Raw genomic sequence first — 13,192 nt, forward strand, 5'->3', positions numbered from 1 at the left:
CAAGTAGACTAATAGAAGATTTTAAACTATGGGCCACTGCCAAAGTATTACATCTGTGTTATTACACAGAACTCTTCAGCATTGTGGTATTTACCCTACTGGGAATTCATTTATGATTATTAGGTAACATTTATGGATTTGAATGTTAAAATAGGCAAGCTAAGCAAAAATGTTACCTAAATAAGAACATTAAAATAATATTGCATAGATTCATATTAAAACAATGCAGTGAAAGTCCAGTTATTTGGCTTCACCAAAAATGGAATACTTATGGTAAAATTATTGGCAGTTTGTAAAATATATTTATCTAGATTCAATCAGAGTGCCAAATTTTTGTTACTACTAATACAGAAGTTATTTCAGTAGGAAGTATATAAAATATACTTAAATATTATACCTCATTATTTATATGGTGGCTTCCCTGGTGGCTCAGTTGGTAAAGCATCTGCCTATAATGCAGGAGACCCAGGTTTGATCCCTGGGTCAGGAAGATCCTCTGGAGAAGGAAATGGCAACACACTCCAGTACTCTTGCCTGGAAAACCCATGGACATAGGGGCTGCAAGGAGTCGGACATGACTGAGCGACTTCACTTTCACTTTCATTATTTATATAAGAGTATACTTACTCCTTGTAGGAAGACAATGCATGTATCTCTCCCTCATGAGGTAAATGAGTTGCCTGAGGAACTGTTCTACCTCTTTTCCTAGATTCCATTGTAGTAGTTAGGATTTGATCAAAGCAAAATTTGGCATGTCACATGTCTTATATGAGATTAAAATGACTAAATGACAAAGAAGCTATAAGGGTTAACCAGCATGTACCAGCAGGTGCCAAGAGAGTATGACTGATACAGGATCTTAAAGGTGTTTGACTAAGAGGGCCAGAACACAAATCTATGGTAGAATTTATTAAAATTTGGGGAACTCTCTCAGGATACGAAATTTTATGTGTGCAAGAACCCCGTGTATGTGTGCTCCGTTATGTCTGACTCTTTGCAACTCCATGGACTGTAGCCCTCCAAGCTCCCCATCCATGGAATTTTCCAGGCAAAAATACTGGAGCAGGTTGCCATTTCCAACTGCAGGTGATCTTCCTGACCCAGGGATTGAACCTGGTTTTTTTCTGTCTTCTGCATTGGCAGGCAGATTCTTCAACACTGTGCCACCTGGGAAGCCTGGCAAGAATGCTAGGGGATGATAAACATCCTAGTGCTAGGTTGGCTTCTAGAAATCTAAAGAAAATTATAGCTTGTAGTGAGCAAAACCAAAAGGCCTAAAATTTCAGATGTAGGAAGGGATTATAATAATCAGGGAAGCAAGGATACTGGAGTGCATATATTGTATGAGGACAATTGTCTCACCAGATTTGTTTCATAGGAAGGCCCAGAGTACTCACCAGCCACCTAAGCGGTGGATCTCTGCTGCAGACCAGGGCAGTTTGTAGAAGAGGGTGATGTAGAGCTTCACCTCTTGATACCAGTGGGGATGAGTGGCTCTGGACCAACTGGCATCAGGTGAAAGTGAAGTGAAAGTCACTCTGTTATGTCTGACTCTTTGCGACCCCATAGACTATACAGTCCATGGAATTCTCCAGGCCAGAATACTGGAGTGGGTAGCCTTTCCCTTCTCCAGGGGATCTTCCCAACCCAGAGATCAAACCAGGGTCTCCCTCATTGCAATCGGATTCCTTACCAGCTGAGCCACAAGTTTAAATTACAATAGCCAGGAGGTCACAATTAGCATAATGACCAACAAGACAGGAGTGTGAGACAAAGAAGTCTGACCTACCAAGAGTTGTAAATACACTTTATAAAAGCTAGCATCCTAAAGACAAAATACATGGGAAACAAACTAGGAATCAAAAAAGCAAGAATAGAGGAGCATGAAGCTGAAGGCAATGTCTCTATAGAAAGTTACAAATCCTTAGAAATTTCCCAGATAAAAACCACTTTGCTGTCACATTGACTGAAGAGAAAACTGAATCCCCAGGACAAAGAACACTACTACTACATAATAAATACATGCAGCACTGATTCCCCTTTTATTTCTTGAGACTGCATGTAGGTAAAAAGGGATTACTTTTTGAGGTATATTAGATACAGGATCTGAGTTGATATTGATACCTGGAAAACTGGACTGTCTTTATACCTTTCTGGTTAGACTGGAGGCTAGTTAAAAAGTCTGCTGCTGCTGCTGCTAAGTCACTTCAGTCGTGTCCGACTCTGTGCGACCCCATAGATGGCAGCCCACCAGGCTGCCCCATCCCTGGGATTCTCCAGGCAAGAACACCGGAGTGGGTTGCCATTTCCTTCTCCAATGCATGAAAGTGAACAGTGAAAGTGAAGTCGCTCAGTCATGTCCGACTCTCAGCGACCTCATGGACTGCAGCCTACCAGGCTCCTCCATCCATGGGATTTTCCAGGCAAGAGTACTGGAGTGGGGTGCCATTGCCTTCTCTGGTTAAAAAGTCTAGCTAGGAGGAATTACATTGATTCCACAGACTCACCTGGTCTCGTTTCATCAGGAAATTAATGTATAATTTGGATTGAGGTACTTAACAATTGAGGGCTTCCCAGGTGGTGTCAGTGGTAAAGAATCCATCTGCCAAGCAGGAGACCTGGATTCGAGACCTGGGTCAGGAAAATCCCCTGGAGGAGGGCATGGCGACCCACTCCAATATTCTTACCTGGAGAATCCCATGGACAGAGCAGCCAACAGGCTACAGTCCATGGGGTCACAAAGAGTCAGACATGACTGAGCAACTTAGCATGCATGCACCTAACAACTGAAGTAAATCTCACATACTTCACGGATCATGGTCTGTGTGAGGAGAGCTATCATAGTTGAGAAAGCAGAGTGGAAGTCTTAATGACTGATACCCCACAGAGACAAGTTAACAAATCAAAATCAATATTGCATCTTGGAAAGATGAGAGAGACTGGTGCTGCCTTTAAAGATCTAAAGGATGCAGCAGTAGTAGACCCTATTATATCTTTGTTTAATTTATCAATAGAATTTTTGCCAGAGCAGGTGGCGATCAGAGGGTGGTTGTAGACCATCAGAATCACAATGGAACAGCAGTGCTTTCTGAGAGCATTTTGCATGCTGGATATGCTACTGTTGCTGGAGATTAATGCAGCTTCGGGAACATGGTATGCAAACACTGTTTTAATACATGTGCACTTTTCTTTTACAACTGGGAAAATGGGTCAGAAAGTTACATTTATATGAAAGAACAAAAATATACACTTGCAAATTTGCCTCAGGGCTATGTTAAGGTTCCCAAACTGTATCTTGAAATAGTTAAAAGATATTAGGACCATCTGGACATCCAAAAGAATATCACATTGATTTATACATTAATGACAGGAAATGGCAACTCACTCCAGTACTCTTGCCTGGAAAATCCCATGGATGGAGGAGCCTGGTAGGCTACAGTCCATGGGGTCACAAAGAGTGGGACACGACTGAGTGACTTCATTTCTTCTTCTTCACAAATAAAGTAGGATAATCAAGAAGAATCTTGCATGCGGGAACTCTTGGTATGATACACACACTCCAGAGAGTTGGAAATAAACTCTGTAAAAATTTAAGAACTATCCATTTCAGTTAAGGTTGTAATGGACAATTAGTCCAGGCCACTCAGAACATCCCCTCCAAGTAGAAGAGAATTTGCCTCAATTTTCATACACTTCCACAAATAAAGAAGATCAATGAACTTTGTGGCTCTTCAGATTCTGGAGGAAACACATAACAATACTAAAATTAATGCTTTGGTATAGTGACAGACAGTGGTAGGTGCCACTGTCTTCCCTGGTGGCTCAGATGGTAAAGAATCTGCCTGCAAGGCAGGAGACATGGGTTTGATCCCCAGGTCAGGAAGATATCCTGGAGAAGGGAATGGCAACCTACTCCAGTATTCTCATCTGGAGAATTCCATGAACAGAGGAGGCTGTCAGGCTAAAGTCCATGGGGTCACAAAAGTCAGATATGACTGAGCAACTAATACTACCCCTACTACTATACACAGTAGGTAACACAAAATGTTGCCCCCATTGAGTGGAGCCTGGAGAAGAGAAGCATTCTGTACCAGCTCAGTGTCCCAATTCTTGCTTCCAGAATTGAAAAGAACCAAAAAGCCTACTGTGATGGAGGTGTCAGTGTAAAAACTGATGCCAAGTAGAGTTTACAGCAAACTCCAGTTGGAGAATCATAGCATAGGGTTCTGGGTTTCAGGCAGATTTGGCAGGTTTCCTTGCCATCTAACAGTAATTTCACACGTGATACAGCTCTTGGTGCATTTTGATTCCTGTTAAAAATGAATATGTGACCATACGGCATCAAGTGTTCATGAGTTTTGAGCTGCCCATTAAGAAAGGCATCCTATTGGACACACCAAGGCATACATTCAGTTGTTGTTGGGAGCATTCTGTTGTATGCTGCCTGGCAGTATTCTATTGCAGGATTGACCTCAAGCTAGACCAGAGGGAATATGTAAGCTATATTAGCAGGTAGCCCAGATTTTCCAAAAACCACCACAGTAGGACCAGCGTCCCTCCCTCAGCTCACAACTAGAGACACATGGTACATCTCATACACTTTACTGGTGGAAAAGGGTACAGCTCAGACTTGATTTACAGATGAGTTGGTACACTGTGTACATGAAAGTCAAAAATGGATGATGGCTGAATTGGAGGATACTCAGTCATAGCTTTGAACAAAGTGATGAGGAAAAAAATAGAGATCTTCTCAATAGGTGTAGCTTTGGTAAGACTACATTTTCATTTATTTTGTATGGAAGGAGAAGCAACCCAGGCTTATGGACAGTATGGCAACAGTTCTGGGCAACTGAAAGGCAAACATTTGGAAGACTGCAGATGAAGGTATCTTGGATACAAAGGATAAGGATGCACATATGGTGGTGGACACAAAGGGTGAAGTCCTTTGAAACAAATATTCATACTCAATAGAAAGCACCCACCATAGAGAAGTTACTATATAACTGAGTAGACCAAAAAGAAAAGAAAAGATTAGTTGACAACTGCTAGCATTGTTTTGATCAGTGGATAATCCAATTACGACATTATGGACAAACACATTAAGTGTTACAATTAAGCTAAACACCATAGAAGACCACTTATCAAAAGTGATCTAGCTGGAGTCACTCCAGTGTCCAACATGTCTTTAATAAACACCAGTGCAAATATACTTATATTACATTATGACTTATGGAGAGCAATTGAGCACTTTATGGAAAGTAGATTGACTACATAAGACTCCTCATATCCTGAAAATATCAATTATTTTTTCTCACAAGAATGAACAGTTATTCCGGGTGTAGAATAATACCCACTGAGCTTCAATCAGCAACACTATCTCGGAGAATTACCAAGTGCCAGATTCACACTCATGGAATCTCAAACAGCATAGCATCCAAACAGAGATCTGTTTGAACTTGAAGGAGGTCAGGAGGTAGGTCTACCACATAGGATGCATTGGTAATATCATATAATACACCAAACAAAAACAGGCCTGACACAGACGGCGGATGGCATTCTCTGGATATAATTAAAGCACTAAGGACTGAATCAATATTCTGCAAACATAGGGGGAGGGCAGTATTCTCCAGATTTCAGTAAATAAACTAAATCAGAAATATCTATATGATACTATATCCTCAATAGAAATTATCTAGAATTCAAAGATTCAAAGCAGGAATGGCTCCACTTATCATTTCCAAAAACCTACTTAGTGATGTTGTGTTCTCCATATCTGCAACTCTGGCCTTCCAGACAACCCAGATTCCCCAAAAGGTAAACTCTAGACAATGTAAGTTGCAATGATTCCATTTAATTCCAAGCTATATGTACAGCCTGAGCACTTCAGACTGTATCTATAAACAGAGATAATAATTCTAAACTTGTAGTCAGAGAAGTCTTAAAAACATCACCTTCATTTAAGGTAGATTTTGAATATTATTTATTTCTAATAAGGTAAAATATGAATGACTACTGGCTTAATTTTAGTAAAAGTAGAAAGAAGAGTAATAACATTTCTCTTCCCTGAGAAGCTAAAGTTGCCAGCCTCTGCGGGATGAGTGTTAGGGAGGTTGGGGAAGAAAATCTCATAGTTTTGAACCACACTATCTGCTATGAGGCAATTCTAAGGTCTAATTTGAGAAATTAAAGACTAATTTTTATGCATACATCAATTAATTGAGGTCTTTAGTATAGACCTAAGAAAACTACTGTAGTAAAATACTAAGAAATATGCATGAGTCAATATTTTATACCACATCTTTTTTTTTTCTTGTTAGAATATGTTAAAACATATTTTAATGTTAAAAAATAAAAAGGCCTTTTCAACTATTTGGTGTTAATAATAAAGCATACTGAAATGGATTCTCAATCAGCAAAATATATGTTATTTTTCCACTAATTTCTTGCTTCCAATAGGTTCAGCCTTCTGTATTTTTGTATTTACATGGAATTAAAAAGCTATTTTAGCCCTCACTGTCTGCAGTGATATCTATCCTTGGAACAACAGCTACACAATGTGTCCAACCTCAGATGATTTTACCTATTATCTTTGTATTTGAAGGAGTCAGCTTTAGTGACATGATAATTGTATTAACTATTCAATAAGTTTTGCACTCTTTGACTCAATGAAGGAAGATAACAGAAATGCAAAAATGCTTGGGTTTCTCTAAAATATCCTGCTTCAAACTGGTATAAATCTATAACCAGCTAGGAAAACAGTAAAAGTGTATTTATTTTAACATTAATTATCTTGAAACAAGGCACACATGAGTTGGAAGACAAGAAATAACACAGATGGTGTAGAATTATTTCACTAATTGTTTTGGCTTCCAATAATGCAGTACCATTGTTTCAATTCCCACCTAAACAGAATGACTTATGGGTTTTGTTATCCTGAGAGAAGCATATTATCTGCTGTATTTACAGCTTCATGGATTATTTAGATGAATTGAAACGTGTGTGGACTTAGGAAGCACCAATTCCTGATTTAACAATTTCACAAGATTTAGAAAGAATTCAAAGGCAACTGTTTAACCTTAGAACTCTGGGGGAAAAAAAAAAAGAGCAAGACTAATTGAAGAAGAACCAATTAAATTTAACCACAGTGCTCAAAGCTACTTGTCCATTATTCTTTCTTTAGACTAATAGTGAAAAATAGGAAAGAAGACAGCATCCATAGTTCTGTAATCCAGTGTTGATATTATGTTTATTATTGGCATAAATTTATAAGCAAATTATCTGTTAATTCTTATTGGTCACATGTAATCATATGTAAGCTTCTTATTTTTAAAGTAAATCCATAAGAATGTCAATGTATGACAAAACCAATACAATATTGTAATAAGCCTCCAATTAAAATAAATAAATGTATATTAAAAAAGAATTAAAAATAATCAGTTATTATATAGCTTTTATTTTTTGATTTTTTAAATGTTCATTTTGTTATTATTAATATTATTTGAGTGTGCCTTGCAGTATGCAGGATCTTAGTTCCCCCTTCATCCACCAGCAATAGAATCCATGCCATCTACCATGACGTACAGAGCTCTAACCACTGGGAATTCTCTTATATAGATTTTAACATCACTTTTATTGTCTATTTTATGTTTTTAGAAATTAACCTTAATTTAACATTTTTGTGGAAAAAATTTCCTATATTGTAAATAGTTTCTGTATTTAGGAGGGATTATTCAAATTAGAATAATTATTAAAGGATATAAAAGATGATAGAGAAGCCTGGCTGGCTACAGTCTATGCAGTCTTAAAGAGCTGGACACAATTCAGTGACTAAAACTTTTACTTTCATGAAAAGATATTAGGTTATTAGGATACAGCAGACGATGAGTTTCCTAGAGAAATTTTGCAATTCCGAGATTAATGTAGAATTTAAATGATTTAGGTCAGTACACAGGGCTTCCCAGGTGGAGCTAGTGGTAAAGAATGTGCCTGCCTATGAAAGAGACATAAGAGAAGTGGGTTTGATCCCTGGGCCAGGAATATCCCCTGGAAGAGGAGCGGCAACTTACTCCAGTATTCTTGCCTGGAGAATCCCCGGACAGAGGAGCCTGGTGGGCTATGGCCCATAGGGTCACAAAGAGTCAGACAGAACTGAAGTGACTTAACACACACCCAGGTCAATATATATGAACTGAGATCACACTACAGTCCAATTTTAAGGGAGCTACATGGGCAGTATTGAAGGGATATTGTCACAGGTAAGAAATGAGTTTTTGATATTTGATTGTTCAGATATTTGATGAGCTCCTGGTTAACTTCATATAGGGTAGGAAACAGGATACTATTAATCCATATTATACAATAAAATGAAAATTACTCAGACTATTAGAAGTTATATCATGAAGCACAAGTAGGAAGAAAAGCTTTGAGAGATTAAGTGGCTATGGTACTTAGTCACTATGGCGACAAGTAATGACTACAAAGACTTTGGGGATGGATTTGTTGCCTGACTGCTTTTGAATGACTTTAAGAGTATAACTAAAGGAATTAAAAAAAAACAAAGAAGAAGAAAAAGAAAGGAAGGAGAAGAAGAAAAAGAAAGAAAATAACTTAAAGTCTTGACTTTCCAAATCAAGTTGCAAGTAAAGCAACAGATTTATAATAACTTAGACTTGAATTTCCAAACCAAGTTTCAAGTAAAGCATCAGATTTGTGGTGCCTTAAAAAAAGTTGCTAAAGTGGCAAGACAGACAAGCCTGAGGATCAAGGCCACAGCTTGGTGGTAGAGTACAGATTTGCTAAATCATTTAAATGTGCAATTGTAATAGATTGCAAGCTAAAGTAAACTGTTTATACAAAAATAAGGCTTTGAGATTTGGGTTGGAGACATTTAGACAGACTCGGATGAGGCTGAGAGCTTTGACATCCTAATATCCCTTGAAATATGTTGAACATTGAAAAAAAAAAACTATCCTTTCCCCTTCTAAGAGACCATAATTTTCCTGCATTAAAATAAACAACTTTTAGTTACTCTCCCTAGTGTACTTGCCTCAAAAGGAAATCTATTTTATTACTATCCCTCATTCATATTGAGATCTAGATGCCAGCATCACTCAAAAGTGGGGCTCCCCTGGTGGCTCAATGGTAAAGATTTCATCCTCCTGACAATGTGGGTTTAATCCCTGGATTGGGAAGATCGCTTGGAGAAGAAAATGACAACTCACCCCAGTATCCTTGCCCAGGAAATCCCATGGACAGAGGAGCCTAGTGGGCTACAGTTCATGCTGCTGCTGCTGCTGCTTCTAAGTCGCTTCAGTCGTGTCCGACTCTGTGCGACCCCATAGACGGCAGCCCACCAGGCTCCGCAGTCCCTGGGATTCTCCAGGCAAGAACACTGGAGTGGGTTGCCATTTCCTTCTCCAATGCAAGAAAGTGAAAATTGAAAGTGAAGTTGCTCAGTCGTGTCCGACTCTAGCGACCCCATGGACTGCAGCCTACCAGGCTCCTCCATCCATGGGATTTTCCAGGCAAAAGTACTGGAGTGGGGTGCCATTACCTTCTCCTGGGTACAGTCCATAGGGTTGCAAAAAAGAGTCAGACAAGACAACGACTAAATAGCAACAACATCACTCAAAATTAGAAGAATTGGAACTTCTTGGGAGATCAGATATGTCAAAGAAGTTGTAGGGTGTTGATTATTTACATTACAAAAATTCTAAAAGACAAAAATGATGATAGACTGTAACAGAAATCAATCACTAAATATAAAGCATAAGATTGGATCAGACCAAATTTGATGATATGTATTTACTACCAAAGGGATTAAGGATGTAATGTGTTGAGAGTTCAGTTAACAATTGGCTAGATTGGCTACTTAAGTCTGGACTTAACAGATCTGTTTCTGTGACTTTTTCCCCACTTTTGTTATTATAACAAACATAATGGCCTGCCTCAGGGAACCCTGGCCCCCTCTGCCTGAAAGTGAAAGTCGCTCAGTCATGTCCGACTCTTTGCGATCCCAGGGACTATAAGGTCCATGGAATTCTCCAGGCTAGAATACTGGAGTGGGTAGCCTTTCCCTTCTTTGGGGGATTTTCTTGACCTAGGGATCGAACCCAGGTCTCCCGCATTGCAGGTGAATACTTTACCAGCTGAGCCACAAGAGAAGCCTAAAAGTGTCTTTGTTTAGCTAACAGGGAGATAACCTGACTCTGCCCACCTGTGAAGGACTGTGGTGTTCTTGATTTCCTTTTGTGGGAAATGGCACTGCTCCTCTCCTGCTTGCTGGTATGGCTCAGAAATTCACATTTTGTTGGGGCTGGGATTGCAGATAGTTGTGGCATCCTTGTTTAAGGATATGGCAGGAGATATTCTATTTCACACCACCTGTGAAATGGCTGTAAGGAAGTGAAACTAGCATATCCCCCTGTCTGAGGCTTGCTATTCTAGAAGAAATTTGGAAGAATTAAATGGCATTTTAACTTTGTTTCCTCACCCCCACCCCCATCTCTGATTCATAAAACAACCCGACATCCAGTTCCTGCCAAAGTTAGTTTGACACATTAGTCTACCATGTTCTTGGTCAGCTGGCTCTCTGAATAAAGTTGTATTCCTTGCTTGAACACCTTGTCTCCCAGATTTATTGGTCTATTGTCCAGCGAGAAGAGTGAGCTTGGACTCAGTAACATATTTACAGAATTTGACTCTGCATCCTAACAAGATCCCCAAGAGATTTATATGCATATTAAAATTTAAGAACCACTGACTTTAAGTCAGTGAGACTCCCTAGTCATTTGATAGAGGAAGGAGTTCTAAGAATCAGGATTCATGAGTGTTAGAGTAAGTTCACTGTACTTGTTCAGATACACTCTAAATATACCGTGCAGGAGTGTTCATGGACACTGTCTTCATTAAAACATTATGAAGTGTATGATGAGAAAGGCAGCATGCTTGAAATGTATTGAAAGATCTTTGTTATAATTTAGGTATTGCCACTCATTAGGCAGAGGACTGCAGTGGAAATGTTGCCATAGATGGTCTAAAAATATAATTACTAATTAGGTTTCAGATTGATTAGTACTTTCAATATTTATTTTTTCTCCTGTATCCCTTTACTCCTTCTGCTACTTTATACAATGAATGATATTAATAGAGAGTGCTGTAATTTAGATTTTAATAGTGAATGTGACTAAATGGCTGCTTTCATTCTACAACAGTAGAGTCAAATAATTAGGACAGAGACTTGTATGATCAACACAAATATTGGCTATCTCTAGAGAAAATGAAAAAGTTGGCTTAAAGATCAACATTCAGAAAACTAAGATCATGGCATCTGATCCCATCACTTTATGGCAAATAGGTGGAGATACTGAAAACAGTGGCAGACTTTATTTTAGGGGGCTCCAAAATCACCGCAGATGGTGACTGCAGCCATGAAATTAAAAGACACTTATTCCTTGGAAGAAAAGTTATGACCAAACTAGACAGCATGTTAAAAAGCAGAGACATCACTTTGCCAACAAAGTTCCATCTAGTCAAGGCTATGGTTTTTCCTGTGGTCATGTATGGATGTGAGAATTGGACTGTGAAGAAACCTGAGCGCTGAAGAATAGATGTTTTTGAACTGTGGTGTTGGAGAAGACTCTTGAGAGTCCCTTGGACTGCAAGGAGATCCAGCCAGTCCATTAATGCTGAAGGAGATCAGCCCTGGGATTTTTTTGGAAAGACTGATCTGTCTAAGAGCTCTAACACAGTCTGTCCAAGAACTGTGATGTCCCGAGGGCTTTAATGTCTGTTGCTTCGAATCTTTGTTGTGACAAGAGAACCAAGGAGAATACACTCGCCTGACAGAAGGACTGATGTTGAAGCTGAAACTCCAATACTTTGGCCACCTGATGCGAAGAACTGACTCACTGGAAAAGACCCTGATGCTGGGAAAGATTGAAGGCAGGAGGAGAAGGGGATGACAGAGAATGAGATGGTTGGATGGCATCACGGACTCAATGGGCATGAGTTTGGGTAGGCTTCGGGAGTTAGTGATGGACAGGGAGGCCTGGCGTGCTGCAGTCTATGGGGTTGCAAAGAGTCAGACACAACTGAACTGAATCCAAGCACTGAGCGACTGAACTGAATCCAAGCAAACCATATGATTAGAAGTTGAATGATAAAAGATTTGCCTGTGCTATTGTAACAGACAAGCGTAAAACCTAACTCCAAGTTGGAGCTGCCTTTTTTACTTTATCCTTTGCTTTTGTTATTATAAGTCTGAGATATTGAACAACAACACAACAATGGCTGTAAGTATACATAAAGAACTGCTTCTGAGAACATGCCCTTCTGCCTGAATGTAAACTAAAGTGCCTTGTTCAGCTCACAGATGAATGGCTGCCCACCTGTGAATGGCTACAGAAAGGAAGAAATGAAAGCATCATCTCTCTGATGCAGGCCAAACCCACCCAGAGCCTGAAAAAGTGGTTTTGGAGGACAATAGTACACCATCTTATTGGTCTTCCAGCTTTCCAAATAAAGTCACTATTCCTCACCTTGACACCCTGTCTCCTGATTTATTGGCCTGTTGTGCAGAGAGCAAATCAAACTTGGACTAGATAGCACTAACTAATCCCTGACGGCTCAGAGGGGAAATAATCTACCTGCAATGCGAGAGACACAGGAGACCCTGGTTCAGTCCCTGGCTTGGGAAGATCCACTGGAGAAGGAAATGGCAGCCCACTTCAGTATTCTTGCCTGAAAAGTCCCATGGACAGAGAACCCAGACAGGCTATGTCCATGGGGTCACAAAAGAGGTGACTTTTCAGTTCCCTTAGCCCTGATCACAATTCTGGGAAGAGTCCCTTCATTATACTTGTTTCAAATACAATTTTAAATGTTGTATTCATTTCCTTTTGGCAACACAAATGGATTCATAATGCTATCAGTTATTCACTGTACAGTAATTTTACTGCTTTGATATATCAATATAAGAATAGGTTTATTTCTTAAAATTCTTCCCACTTCACTGGTCAATTTATTTTTTTAAATTTTCACCTGTAAAGTACTAACTTAGGTGTTCCAACTTTATAAAGAAGTAGTAAGACACTAAGAGGGTAGTGCTTGGGAGATATTGACCTTTGCATGGAGGAGAATTTTTATCACTGATATGGTTTAGAATTGCCAATCATTTTGTTAATATAAAAAA

General features: G+C 39.3%; 1 non-coding gene across 1 annotated transcript; it reads left to right on the forward strand.

Moving 5' to 3' along the window:
• The first annotated feature begins 418 nt into the window (after positions 1-418).
• Positions 419-491, forward strand: TRNAY-AUA (transfer RNA tyrosine (anticodon AUA)). The gene has a single exon. It is a non-coding gene; the product is annotated as a tRNA-Tyr (tRNA).
• Positions 492-13,192: the final 12,701 nt, after the last annotated feature.

Source organism: Bubalus kerabau, chromosome 1 (assembly GCF_029407905.1).
Source record: "Bubalus kerabau isolate K-KA32 ecotype Philippines breed swamp buffalo chromosome 1, PCC_UOA_SB_1v2, whole genome shotgun sequence".
Taxonomy (NCBI): Eukaryota; Metazoa; Chordata; class Mammalia; order Artiodactyla; family Bovidae; genus Bubalus; species Bubalus kerabau.